This window comes from Aquila chrysaetos, chromosome 1 (genome assembly GCF_900496995.4).
Source record: "Aquila chrysaetos chrysaetos chromosome 1, bAquChr1.4, whole genome shotgun sequence".
Lineage (NCBI taxonomy): Eukaryota > Metazoa > Chordata > Aves > Accipitriformes > Accipitridae > Aquila > Aquila chrysaetos.
Genome location: NC_044004.1, coordinates 16,620,190 through 16,634,722, shown reverse-complemented (window position 1 = coordinate 16,634,722; position 14,533 = coordinate 16,620,190).

Sequence of the window (14,533 nt, the reverse complement as noted above, 5' to 3'; positions counted from 1 at the left end):
CGCCGGTGCTCTGCTAACACCAGTGAAGTTCCCACAGCCCTGCTGCTATTGCCACGCTGTAGGCAGGAATCCCCCAGCACTACCCACCAAAACATTAAATCCTAGGCTTTAAATCAGTTATTAAAATGCAGACCTGTTGGCATTGGAGACCATGAAGAGAGACCATGGCAGCAGCAGTACACAAGCACTCCTGTGCTCCTTCAGCTTTGCTATGTCCATTGCCCAGGACTAGAGGGTACGTTAGAGAGGTCATGTTTCTACAAGCCCCTCATTCAAAACCCTTATGAAGAAGAAAGCTGTAGCCATACACAACGGGTAACAACATTTCTCTGCTTGCACACATCAGTGTTAATTTACTTTAGATGTTGACACAAATCTATTCAGCATCACAGAGGCAAACTACTCATTTTTGTTCTCTTCTATTTCAACAGGATAGGGCAGGAAAGGACTTTTATCCTGTTTCATACTCCACAGGGCTATGCATGTAGCACTTCAAGAAATAAAGAAAACATTATCAGCCTGAACTACTTTCTAGTTTCCTTATTTTGTTTGTTCAAAGAGAAAGTTATCCGATTCGTTATGCCTGGTTTATCTGGAAGCAGTCTGCAATGTGCTAGCTGAGTGCTTTGACCTTTTGCATATTCTGTGGTTGATTGGTTTGGCCATCCATCTTCTCCACTTGTTGAAACCCTCACTTAGCAAAGAAAGGCCAACAGCCAAGCCTGCGTGAAAAATGTGGCGCAAAAGGAATCAATTAAGAACAGGGTATATTTCATTGTATTTCCCATAGACATTGAAGATTATGTAGAATTTGAAAAGTTGCCTGAGGTGCCTGGATTTCACAACTGCTGACAAATTATGACTGTATTACAGTATTTTGATAAATCTTTTTGGGAAAAATAATGATCTTATGTGATCCCATCACCTCGGTACAAAGCAGTTAATATTCCTATTTGTCACAGTGATCTAACTTCTACTGTTGGCCTCTCGAGTTTCTTTCTGACTATCTTGCCAACTCCTTTAATTTAACATAGCTAATACCAAACTCCATGTTTTCCTTGTCTAATTCCCTGTAAGCTATTTTGACTATTCCATCCTCACTTTTGCCCAGGAATGTGAAGAGGGGGAAAAAAAGATAGAGATGAACAAGCTGATAGGGAAATTAGGAGTTTAATCACAGCTTTCAGGCAGGGTTCTCCAGAGCATGCCCACTCTTCTGTGCCCGTGTGCATGTTCAGATTTGCCTTCCTACTAGTTATATCAAGCAATCTTCTCTCTGCCTGCCTCTTGTGAAAGGCTCATCCTCATGAATGTTCAGGGCATGCCGCATTCCCAGCCCCAAACTCCTGAACAAATACAGGGGTGAGTGCTATGTTCATTTGAACACTAACATTGCTAGTGCTAGGAACGGGTACCAAAGCAGCACTAGAAGCACAGGTGAGAAAGATCCACCCTTTCCAAACGAGGGCCCTAATCACAGAGCTAAAGAGCATATAAAGCTCCCATTTGCTCAGTGACCCTTGGATTCACAACTTCTCCTCTGCAGTGTGGCACAGCTCCAGCAGAGGGGTAGAGGATGTCCTTTGGGCAGAGAAGCCCATAGCCTGGTGGTCAGGACACCCTCCTGAGCAGCAAGAGGTCTAGGCTTGAACTCCCTTAGGCTCAGGGTAGCTCTCAACCTGCATATAAAACTCCCCTGGACAAATACTATTTTTGAAAGGCTATCGAGCCCTTGGATGTGGAGGACTGCATCTATTCTAATCATATTTTACAAGGAGAGAGTTCTTCAGAATAAAGGAGGTGCAGAGAACATCACAAACCTCTCAAAAGTGGGGCTTATGAAAGTGTTTCAAGCACTATTGGCCATGAGCATAGGTGAAAAAACTTACTGTAAAAGAAATTCAAAGACCAAAAAAGTGGATTTTTAAGTGTATATGGATGACAATCTGTGCTGAAATGTTGGCAGTCCTGTCCAGACAGAAATGCAGCATTTGGATGAGTCTCAGCCCGGTTACCCAGTCTCAAAACTCACGATTATGTTCTAGCAATTAGTCACCATAGTAAAAGAGAATTGGATAAGAAAAGGCTGCATACCTCCAATAAGGACAGGAATTGTACTGAATTCATGCAATGCATAACCAGGAAGACAAAAGCATGAAAAAAAAATGCATTTGCTTTATCTCGTGAAAGTGGTTTGTATAAATGGGGAAACTGAAAAAGTCCCTTACCCGAAGAGGGGGAGTTTTTCTACGTATTTCAGAAAATGTCCTGCCTCCCAACGTACCCCATATCCCGTATGCCCTTGATCCGTGCATCTTTCAGGCAGAAAGGGCAGCTGCCGAGTGCAGCTCGGGGTTCACGCCACAAGACAGTCAGCCAGACAGACTTTAGATCTGTCTTCATAACCCAGCAAATATCAGTCTTGCACACGAAGAACCATATGGTTCTCCCTGACTGCACATACAGCTGGCTTGGGTTTGAAGAAAGCATTATCTGACACCCTCCTGCAAATGATTCAAGGGTTACTCCAGGATAAAATGGCAATTGCTCAAGAAAACCAAACACTACATATGGATACGCATGTAAATTCATTTCTGCTGTTCCTTCTCTGGCTGGCTGATAGACTGTCCTTCCGGCTGCTAAACTGCTATCAGAGGGTGGCATTTCTTTTTTTAAATGCTCTTTAATTTAATGGAAAGAGGATTCTTTTAGCTGTTAATTGACACCATCCCCCAAAGCTAAGACAAAACAAATGCAGGGAGGCTGAAGCTCAATTAATTACAGATGGCACCATTGTACAGCAGTGGAGGAGGATGCAGCCTGCGTTACCAGCAGATACCTAACTACAAGGACTCAGCATCAAAAATAATCACTTAAGCTCAGCCTCTTTGGAAGGACTGAAAAGATCCATGCCATTAAATTTCTGTTCATAAAACTTTATTGTCTATGGGTGCCTTTCCAAGTGAGTAGGCTGTTGGCTATACGCATTTCCTGACCTATACAAGTTCTCTGACACTAATGGCAACAAAATATAGCTGGTAACTTTCTGAAATGAAATGTCTGATTCACAACAAGCAAATCACTGCTGTCACAATTAGCTTGACTACTTAAACTTTCTGAAGTAGCATAACAGCACTGACCAGAATGAGCAACTTATCTTAAAAAGCTGGAACATTTATTTCGTTGGCAGAAAAGCCTTTCTTTCATGCATTCAGAGATGTATCAGAAAGGCCAGAAGTTTAAGTTAGCTGAAGGTTTTAATCCTCATCCTAAATCTCCAAGGTGTGCTGCCACGGTGGAGACCTACTGCTACCTTTGTGCAGCTAAGTATTACTAACAGAAGACTGGGTATCAGGTCATCGGGGCTCACAAGTATCTGTTTTTCAAATATACAGGTGTTGGGGAACCAGCTATCACAGGGTACAATCCAAAAGACAGGCTGAGCTTATCTAGCAGTTCCCTGCTGCCAAAATAGGGTGTCTGCCCCACAGCACCCTGCCCTGCCAAGCTGTGTGCTCCCGCTGCTGGTCCTCCCACTCACTGGACAACCCTGTGGGCAGATTCAGCTCATTAACCTGGCACAAACTCATCCAGCAAGAAGTTACATCTTTCTTCTGTCAAATTAACAAGCTGAAAGAGTCACCGGAGGACCCAGGGTGCATCAAAGGCGGTGCAAAGGACCACAGCAGGGAGCAGGGATGGAGGAGCTCCCTGCAGCAGGAAGGATGTGGCACGCGTGGGGCTGTGGCCACCAGCCCAGGATGTGCCCACCCGCGCCAGGCAGCAGGTCAGACCCGGCTGGCTGAATGTGTTGCCACCCACTGGTGTCACCACCCTCTTCTCTGCAGGCTGGCAAGCCCACAGCAAGTGGCGGTGGCATATGCTGGACTGTACAAGATGTTGCCATTCATGGCATGGTCTGGTTTTCAAGAACATGGCCAGAGGCAGTGATATCGCAATCACTTGCTGAGACAGGGAGTGCAGAAGCTTGCCTGGATAGTGGGATTTGATTTCTGTTTGCAGGACATTTTTCATTGAATTAAAGAAACAGAGGCCAGAGTCCGTAAGTCTTCATTCTAGCTTTTTATTGGAGTGCCTCAAGCAGAAGATGCTACAACCTTATGGTCTTTTCCCATGGTGGTGTGGCTCAGCATCCCTATCTGTGGGAGAGATGTCGGCTGCCCGGCCTGGCTGCTGGGGCACTACACTGTGAGAAAGGACTTGGAAACTCTGCTCCTGCCTACCCCGCTGCTCTCCCAGCAAAGCTTGGTGCCTGGGTATAGGTGCGGTGCGGACGGAGAGAAGGTGCTGAAGCAGCAGCTGGGAGCAGCCCAGAACTGGCCAGTGGGATGGTGTGGTTTCAGCCAGGCCACGGGGACAACAGCCTGCACGCTCGGCCAGATGGCGTTAGTGGAAAAAGGAGCGGGAAGGGGAGGAGAGGAGAGGAGTGCTAACGCTTTCATTGCCACTGCTGGGAGCAATGGCAAGCGCCTCTGCAGCTCCACCGCCCAGGGATGGGAGGCAGCTCCCTGCCAGAGGCCAGGTCCCCCCTCTCCATCCTCACCCAGCCCTCTGGCTTAGCCTTCACCACTTGGAAATGAAGGTACAAATGTAATACGAAGAGCAGCAAGGAATTTGGAAAATTGTGCGATGCAGCAGAAGTTGGAGTGGTAACAAGCCCAGAAAGCTGCAAAGACCATCACGGCCATGCCCCGTTCCCGGCTAAGGCAGGGGGCTGTTTAACTAGCTCACTGCAGCAAAGAAGAGAGCATGAGCCTTAGATGAAAAAAATGTGTCTGTATGTGGATATGGAAGTCTAAAAGGAAAAATACAGGCTTATATACCCTTATTTTTTTATCCTTTTGTGTGTGTGTGTTTCCCAACCAATTGCTAATTTGGTCCATCTATAGTGAATAAACAGATCAGTATTCTGGAATCTGTTTTTAATTACACTGTTGTTTCTTTTTAATGATGAAGAATGAGGATATCCTTTCTCTGTCCCATGTGACCTATTTTCTATAGGGTTTCTATTTTAAAAATTTCCAAATATCTTTCTTTTCTGGTTCCAAAATGTCCCTGTTCTCCACCCCTTATATTTCCTGGACAGCATTTTAACTCCACAGTAACTAATTGCGCTATGAATATATTTATCCTCACAGATACGAGAGAGACCTCTAATTTCCATAGTGCTGTTTTCCAACGTTTTTTGAAGCTTCCCAAGTGACTCCAGCCAAACAACCCAGGAGTAATAATGCTGCAAGGCAAAAGAATTACATCATTAGGAATTGCTAAGAAATCATGGACTCAGTCTCTTTTTTCACTAATGCCTTTTTGTGCTTCTTTGCAGCGTTTAAGAGGGCTCATTAAGGGTTGCTCTGCCAGGGCAGAAGTACCTAAGTAGACTCACACGTATGAGGCTCATCTTTGAGAGACAGAATTACTTTGGTTCCCAAATGGCCCCAAATGCAGAGAGCACAACCACGGCTTTAATTGTCATTCTTTGATACCCTCTTGGCCGCTAAAAGCCTGTCCTTAGAGTGAGAATGGAGCACCTGAAAACTGGAACCATTTTTATAGGGTATTTTTCCTATTTTTAAGCAGATGTTTCTCTCCACTTTCTAAATCTCTTTTAAAGAGCCTTCAAAATCACTTCTCCCAAGAAGTGAGGGTAAAATGTTTTTCTCACCTGCAGGTTAAACCTCTGGAGGTGTGAAACTCGGAGGTGTGCTTTGGGGTTTTAGGGAAACTCTCCCCCGGCCACCAAAAGCTATCCCTGCAGAGGCTCTCGGATGCTGTGAAGGACACACATTTGAGGACACATGGTATCACAAAACTCACAGGACTGTAAAACAGAGCCGGCCAAAACGGCCAAGGGAAGCAGGGAGGGGTCCATGTGCGTCAGAGCCGCTTCTGTGCTGCAGAGTCCCTGGTGCGAAAGCAGGAACCACAGAAGGAGCAGAAGCAGCAAATCCCATCTGGACGGGATGTTCCCTTGCCCGTGTCCAGCTGCTGGTGAAGCCAGCGGGGAGACTCCCACCAGCATCAGGGGGATGTGAGCTGGGGGGGGACAAGGGCAGGTGTGCACTCACCCCCGGGACTTGCTCAGTCATCCAGAGCCAGCACCGCAGCGTGTGGCACCACTTTCCAAAGCCAAAGGCCATCACGGTGAGGGACAGGCTACCTCCTAACCCAGGTGCCCTCCTGATGTCAGTGTCGAGTGCAGGTGAAATGGCAATTTTTAGAGGGGATGAAGTATTGAAGAGGTTTGAACATCACTTGCTAAGAAAGACGTAATTTTTTTCTCATAACTTCTTGGTTAAAATTAGTATTTTTTTCCCTCCAACATGAAAGAAGGCCAGGGTTACAGCTTAATGAACAGAGGAACTCTGTACATTTTGCTGGTCACACCAGGAAAGGGAGCATGTCTTGACATTTCCCCCTGTATACCAGCATGTACACAAGGAGAGAGCTCTCTATCTGACCACTTCCCTCTATTTTCCACATGAGCTAAACTACTCTTTCCTTCTCTATGTTAGAATTTGTGTGTGTGTATGGTTTTTACCCACAAACAAGGAATCTGCTATTCTCAAACATCCCCATTTGACACCTTTCGTATTGGGTTAAAAAGTCTTGATAATGATTTTACAGCTCATGGATGTTTTGATTCGGTTGCCAGTTGGGTGAACAATTGGGCTAGGCTGCTTTGAAATACTTAATTTGCTTTTCTCTTTTTTCCAAGCAAAAACAAAAGTGAAAATGGAGGAGGATGCAAGAGCTGCTTTGAGTTGGAAAGAAATACTTAATTTTTTGAACACTGGTATTGAAAGACAACGAAACAAAAAAAATTTGACTGTCGTGAAGCGTAGGAGACAACTCCTTCCTCTGCTTCAGGGGATCTGAATCCATCCCTCCCTCCAGGAAAATACCGTGATGTCCTGCTGTGACAATATTCTTGGGTGGATCCTCTGCGTCTCGCTGACATAAGTTCAGCTTCACACAGGCTAGGTAAATGTTTTCTGCACTAAAGAGAAGATTATTTTATCATTGAGGGGGTGAGGGTACTCCCCAGTGATGGGGGAGGCTCCAGTTCCCAGTCAGTCTTCCCGTGATTCAAAGCAAAATCTCAGCATGAGTTCACAAATTCTCATCTGCTGCCTCAAAAAGATTTTATTTCAAGAATAAGCTATTGTTCCCCTGCCCCTTCCCCAAAGAAAAGGCAAAGGAAACAGAATACTCTGCTTAGCTGTATTCCGGATAATGTGTCTCTTAGCTTAGTGGCTACTTTTAATCCTTTAGAAAAAAACAAGGTGATGTAAAAGCAACATTTGGTATTGTCACAATTGAATTTCATGGGCAGAAATGATTGAATCAGTGCTCCCAAGTCACTCGCTGAAGGGAGTGGCTGCTGCTGAGCAATGAAGGAAAGTCCCTCCTTGTGCAGATGTGTTGCATCAGAGAGGGAAGATCTGGGCTGCTGTGCTCGGGGCAGGGGGGCTGTGGGCATACAGGGATGCAGGGATGTTGGGATGTGGGGAAGAAGGGACGCAGGCACGTGGGGATGCTGGGATGTGGGGAAGTGTGGATGTGGGGAAGTATGGATGTGGGGACACAGGGATGTGGGGATGCAGGGGTGTGGGGATGCAGAGATGTGAGGAGGTGAGAGCCTCCTTCCTGACATGGAAAATCCTCACAGCCCCCCACACACATCTGCCCTGTGTGCCTGAGAATGAGTCCAGTTCCCCCTGCAGCATCAGTCTCTACAACAGCCATCCAACCAAATTTTCCTTCGAACTAAGTAAAGGCAACACGATTAGAAAAAAACCAAACAAACCAGCCAGCAGAAAACTGGCTGTGCTTGTAGCAGCTTGTTTGCTGCCCCAGATGAAAGGGGTTCAGGAACACGCCTGGGCTCCATCCTTACGGAAAGCGGCAGGGAGTTGTGCGAGGCAAGCGGTGGGCACAGCTCTGGCTGCCCAGCCCCTGCCTGTCCCAGGGGCCGGGGTGGCCGGACTGCAGCCCCGCTGCTTGCCCCAGCCAGGCTCGCCCACGGGGCTACAGGGGGGCTCTGGGTGCCCGGGGAAAGAACATGCTCCGTTTGCCGCCCAGATGCAAAGAAGTCTTACAAAGGCTTGAAATGCAAAGTCCTCTCGCATTCCCATGCAGGATGAGCCAGGCAAGTCAGAGGGAAATATTTTTTTCCCTAAGTCAAAGGCCTTCCCATCATCTGGAGGTGGGGTGCAAGAAGCACCCGGTCCCAGAAAGCCCAGCGTTAGCTCGTTTTTCTGCCTATTATTGCCCTCTGGTGGCACTTTCGAAAATACCAGCAGAATTTTATTTGTTATTCGGACTGCCGTTTAGTCCCCCATTGCTTTTGTTCTTTATACTCTTCTTTTACAGTTTGTCTCTGATGCGTTTGATTGCATTGCTAGCTTGAGCAACCTCAGACTGGCGATGCTAAAACGTAATTGCGTGGTTACCAAGCTCTTCTAAAAGCTCCTCCTTCATCGGTGGGGATTTTGGTACTGAGGTTTCACCCAACTAACCCGCTCAGGGTGGAAACTCCTGCAACTACACCAAATTGCACCAGCTCTAGGATATGCCTTTCTTGGTTTTGCACACCCTTTAGGGCACTCTTTGAGCAGTGTATCCCAGTGGCCAGGCTTCAGTCTCCACCTTGCCCTGTGTACAAGCTGAGAGTGCTGGTTGGTTTATATTCCAAAGACAAGTTTTTGTCCAAGGAAGGTTTCTTTCTGAAGCCAGGATAATAATGAACTGGTTGCTCCAGTACATTGGTGAAAAAGGATGGAGCTGATCTGCCCTACAATGAGCTTAGCATTATGGTTTCTTGGCGTAACTTTTGTGCATTTGAAAGGACCAAGACTAGGAGTCAGCTCCACTGAAAAAAGAGGCAAGCATCTTTTTTTAGGGGTGTAACTTAAAGCTTGGAGATCTTCCATATAAAATAAATGAACGACCCCCTCCACTTCATTTGAACTTGGAAAACATCCACATTTTTTTGGTAAACTTGACTAAACTGGGAAATATCCCCCCAAAGACAAGACTGCCCACAGCTTTTGCTGGTGTGAGGGTTTGCTGTAGGAAGGCTGGATGCAGGGTGTCATGGTGAGGCTGCAGGCCCACTGGGTGGGACAGCAATGGCTGGCTGGGAAAGAGGAGGAGAGCTACAGCCTCCCAGTCTCATAGCCCACCTCCATGTCATGCAGACTATGAGCTCTTCTGCTTCCTGTTAAAAAAGGTATCTTAGCTGTCAAATACTCACCTCACCAGTCCAGTGAAGCAGTGGCTTGGCCAGCTGAAATCTGAGGACGGTGTTGCCCTCTGTCCCTTTGCACATAGCATTGCTCCTGCTGGAGAGGGTGCAAAGCCTCCAGCTAGTCATTTTGGTGAGACCTCTTCTCTACAGGACAGGAAACTTTAGTGTTAACTGCATTAAAAGTCCTGAAAAGCAGTAACCCAAGTAAACAAGCTGGCATGGGGTCATCTCTTTTTGCAACCAGACAGCAGCTAGCAGCCAAGCTACCTTGATGCACTGGCACTATCTTCTGCTTTTGTGGCTGCGTAGCAGATCTGCTATGTAAATAACACAAGATGGAAGAGCATGAAAAGGACAATTTACACTTGGGGTTCCAGTCTGAACCATTCAACCCAGCTATTCCCAAAGTCAGTGAAGCTCTTTCATAGAGGTTTAAAAGGAATCGATACATTCCCTGAATGAAGGTTTAGACCTAACAAAACCAAAACGAAAACCAAAAAAAAAAAAAACCCAACAGAAAAGCAGAGCTCAGATCTGAGCCCTGCTTTATGCAAGGACAGAAGTGAGACAAGAGCAAAGCCAACCTGGCATTTCAGAGTTTCCTGCTGTTGGCAATATCTTCTACACTTTCAGGCCTTTCAGGCTCCCTCGGGTCAGAGTGAGAAAAGCACATTACGATGCCTTTCTGGTGGGAAGCCTTCAACCCCTGGGGCTGTGCAGAGGAGAGAAAAAGGACCGGGGAGCTCACAAATGCCTGCAAGGATCAAGAGGCATCTGCTGGGCTGGGAGAAGGAAGCAAGGCAAATTGCAGAGGAAGGAAAAGAGAGACCTTAAAAGGGATTTAATGTGCAGGGAAAGCAGCAGAGCTGAACCCAGGCGCTGAATCCTCTGCTGCAGTAAGAAACCAGAAAGTACATTCATCCATAGTCCTTAACATTGCAAAGCCGTCTGGGAAACGAATTCCTCATTATGAAGAATATGCCAACAGAATGAGCTTCAACTAATAGGGATAAAGAGTTGGTCTTAGCGAGAATGCCGCAGCTGAAGGATGGTACTGAGCGTGCCCCGGGATGCTCAGGTACCAGCTGGCCATGTCACGGTGCCTTGCATGCAGGTAAAAGCACAAGGACTATATCTTTTGGGCATCTGCCTGGGGTTTTGATGGCATTTTTACCTGATGAACCGCAGGGCTGGGTTCAAAGTTTGGACTGAGAAATTTTATATAGTGTCACCTAGAAGATGCCTTATTTTAGAAAAACAAGGTAGGAAGAAAGCCAGGGTCTTCTGTCTGTTTTCAAAGCCCTTGCGCTCAAAGGAGCACATTCTTCTCTCATTTTGTTAACATCTCCAATTTATTTTTTGGAGATCTGAGATGTTAATCCCCCTGGTATTATCAATAGCAGCTGTGTGGCACACCTCTCTCCTGCTGATGAAGGCTAAGATGTAATTTGGCTTGTCATTTCACTCCAAGAATGGTCTTAGTGTATCACAGAGTTTTCTCTTTATTTTTGGATATACAGTTATGTGAATTCACTACCTGTTCAAGGTTCCTGCCAGCACCTGAAATTCTCCTGAGTGGGATCAAATACACATTTTACTTCAGCAATATCAAGCTCCCAGCACTCTGTTGCAGTTTCTTTTTACAAAAATTTGAATTAGTAACATAATACAGAAAATTCAATAAGAAACTTATTTGTGGAAGTGGAATTTCAGGTTGCTATTATAGCTAGTCACTGAAAAAAACCCCAACAATTTGACCTCAGGATACATAAGTAAAAAAAAAATCTCTCTAAATGCAGAACAAGAATGTTATGTGCTTTTTGGGATGAAAGCAGTAAGATGGAAGAAGCAATGTGGGTATCAGTTTACTGCCCATTTGCAATAACTGAAAAGGCATTTTTAAGCTACAAAATGCCACTGCTGTGAAGCTGGGTAGCACTTTCCTCGCACTATAAATGGGGTGAATTAGGTGCTGCTGAGGTTATTTCCCGGTAGAAATAGCTCATGGGCAGGCATGGGGAGAGGGGACACGGAGGCTTGGGGGGGGAAGCCGGGGTCAGGCTGCAGAGGAAAGGCACAGGCAGCCGATGCAAAAGAGACTTGTTTTTACTGGTGTGCAGGATTAAAGCAGCCATACGCAGGCTGGGGAATTGAGTGCTGATGTGCCCATCACAGCACCCAAACACTTACTGGCCATTAATCTACCTTTCCTCAAGACATCTCCTGTGGGAGCACAGTGCCGTTATCCTTATTTTGCAAATGAGCAGCCGAGGCAAGAGGTTTCACCTGCGTGGACTGGTTGCTCCCCGTCCCTCCCCCACGGCCACTTTGGTGCAGGTCTGCTGGGGGATGGCTGGTGCGGTGTCCTACCACCCCTGGAAAGAGGTCAGGGAGGTGAGGGGGGCTGAGCACATGACCTGATGGGCACGGCAGCCCTCTAATAGCCTGGAGCATCCAGCCAACATTTTAGGATTTAGGAGGACTAAAGTTCTTCTTAGGTGTTAAGCCACCCTGCGCTGCTGGGAGATCTCTAGGACCACCAAGTGGGCACCATGAATCTCATAGCACTTGGCCTGAGCTGTGATTATGTCCAGATTCACTCCAGTTTCTTCCTTTCTTTACTTTGGCCTGGCAGTGGGGTTTTCTGAAGCACTCTCTGTTGATCGAGCTCCCCTGTTCGTTAGAGTCTCAGTCATGGCTCATCACTTCCAAGCCAGCTGTGGAGCTGGAGGCCACAAGTCCTTGAGGATGCACTGGAGAAAGCAGAGGCAGTTTTCTGGTGGATTTGGCAGGTTTGTGCTAACACAATGGGTGAAAAATGCAATAGTTGTGGAACTATTGTATGCTCTTTATCCGAGACAATGGTGAAAAATGTAGAATTGGTGAAAATACAGCTATTTTAACATTTAGCTTAAAATAGTGGTGGAATTAATTAGCACATGTAGAAGTCACTCAGTTAAAAGGTATTGCAAATACATCCCAAACACATCCTCCATACATCCCTGAAGGATTTTTTAATTATAGTGAAAGCAGTGTTCCAATACCTTTAATTTCTGCAGCTGACAGGCTATTTTATGTTCCAAATAAGTAAATCAAAACTAGAACAGCGTTGCGCAGAGGCAAGAGCTCAGATTTTACAGCAGCAGCCCGAGCTAAGTGGCATGATTGCAGACACCCTGCATCTGCAGAGCTAAACACAGCTCAGAGCCTCAGAAAATACAAGGATGTTGTTTTTATGGTGAATCATTCTTTTGTTTAGCCTTTGAAGTGAACATTACTCCAGCAAAAAGGCAGGCATTTGTCAAAAAAGGTGTCTGTTTTTCAGCAGTAGATGTGCAAACCTGTGCTGTGCATTTCATTTTTTTATCGAGGGTTTATAGTAACTGCTTTGGTTGGACATGCCTGGAATATATGATCAAACTGTTTGCAGTCCCAATTTAAATGTATTTTGCGTCATTCTTTTGTCTCTCTCACTTATCTGGTCATTTGGAAAGCTTTCATTTGCACATTTACAAGTAATTTAAATTTTTTTTTCCTTGTCTATGAGCACCCGAAAACAGTTCTGATTATTGCTACTTGGATTTGATTTAGGCTATGATTATAACAAGACCACTTCCAAACATTCAAAATTCATGAATTCAGCTATTCCCAACCCCAAATGATAAAATGTTAAATACAATAAATGTGGGAGTCTTCATTTTCCTTCTAGCTTTTGAATCTTTCAGATGAAATCAGCCCATATTTTCAAGCTTTTCTGTATAGCCAGGAGAGTTAAAGGCTTTCTATCCCCCAGCCCTATTTGTCCTCAGTTTTTCAAGCACAAATGCACACAGTAAAGAATAGGCCAGTCCAAAAGTTGCTAAAAATCTTTGTCAACCATCTGCAATCTCCAAGCAGTGCAGGAAAATAACCCTATAAAAACTGTTACTAAATAACAGCAGATTAGAAGCTGTGTAAAAATATTCACATCCCAAAGCCAAAGACACTAAACTCACTGTTTGGGCAGAGAAAATTTTGGCATCTTTACTGAAAAGCAGCTTTGCTACACCAAAAAAAGAAAGAGAAAAAAAAGAAACTAATTTCCCTATTGGATTCTTTCCTGCTTGTTGGAAAATTATATGAGGATGTGCCTTGCAGGTGTTACAGCTAAGGCTTCGGTAAATTAAACAAACTATTGGGTTAAAGCAAATTCATTCTGCAAAAACAGGAACTGCAGTGGTTTCTGTTTCTGTCTCACAAACCCAAAATAGGAGCACAAAAAATATTGTCTCAGAAACCCAAAATGGGAGCTCAACATATTCTCACACGAAGCTTGGAAATGCTGCATCCCACTGAAAGATGTGAGCACAGTGTTGGGCTGGAGAATGGCACAAGGATGGGGGACACACACACAAAATGCCCCAATTTATTCTCTCTGCTCCAGGCTGGCTTTTAATATGAACATAATTTACGGGGACTGAGGATGAGCTTTAAAACAGACAGGCTGTTGAATCCTGAGACATTTCCACCCACTCTGTTTTCACTGCATAAATCAAAGCCTGCCTTTGTTCGGCAGTGGTATTGTAGCAACATCTAGGAGTTCAGATCAGTGATTGAGTTGTCTTTGAGCTAGCCGCCCTGCAAAAAATAAAGAGTAAAATCCTCCAGAGTGGAAAGTTCATGTGCCAAGTGCCTGGTTCAGTGGGCACCATCCAGAACTGCAGGTGTGGCTGGAGCCCCATTATGCCAAAACAAAACTGGTCCATCTGCAGCTCAAGCGAGGGAGGGACCAGGCAACAAACAGCACACTCATCAGCAAGTTATAGTGGTTATACATAATCTGTAGATTAAAAAAATCCATGGGAAAAAGTGCATGTCTATGTACAGCACAGAATAACACCAAAATGAGGGTTCTTTGCAAAACATGGAGCAAGACTGTTGGCTTGTAACTGGCCGGTTGGACAGCTGGCACTTCTCAGGGAGCATCGCAGCATCAAGGTTTGGTGGAGGAGGCGAAGGATCAGCCATGCAGTTATGACAGGGGGCTGTTCCCCCCTTCCTTCCCAAACAGGAGAAGCTGCCTGGGGAAAATACGAAGGTGTTTGAGAGAAAAGTGACCAAATGGTAAGGAAGGTCAGCGTTGCTGCGGGACCAACAGCTGGGCTCAGCATTGTGAGAAGGGCATTGCAGGGAGAGCGTCTGAGACTGCCTGCACTGCACGGGATGCAGTGGCTCTTTGGGGCCCCTCCTGCCTCTCTGGAGGGGCAGGTTTATCTGATT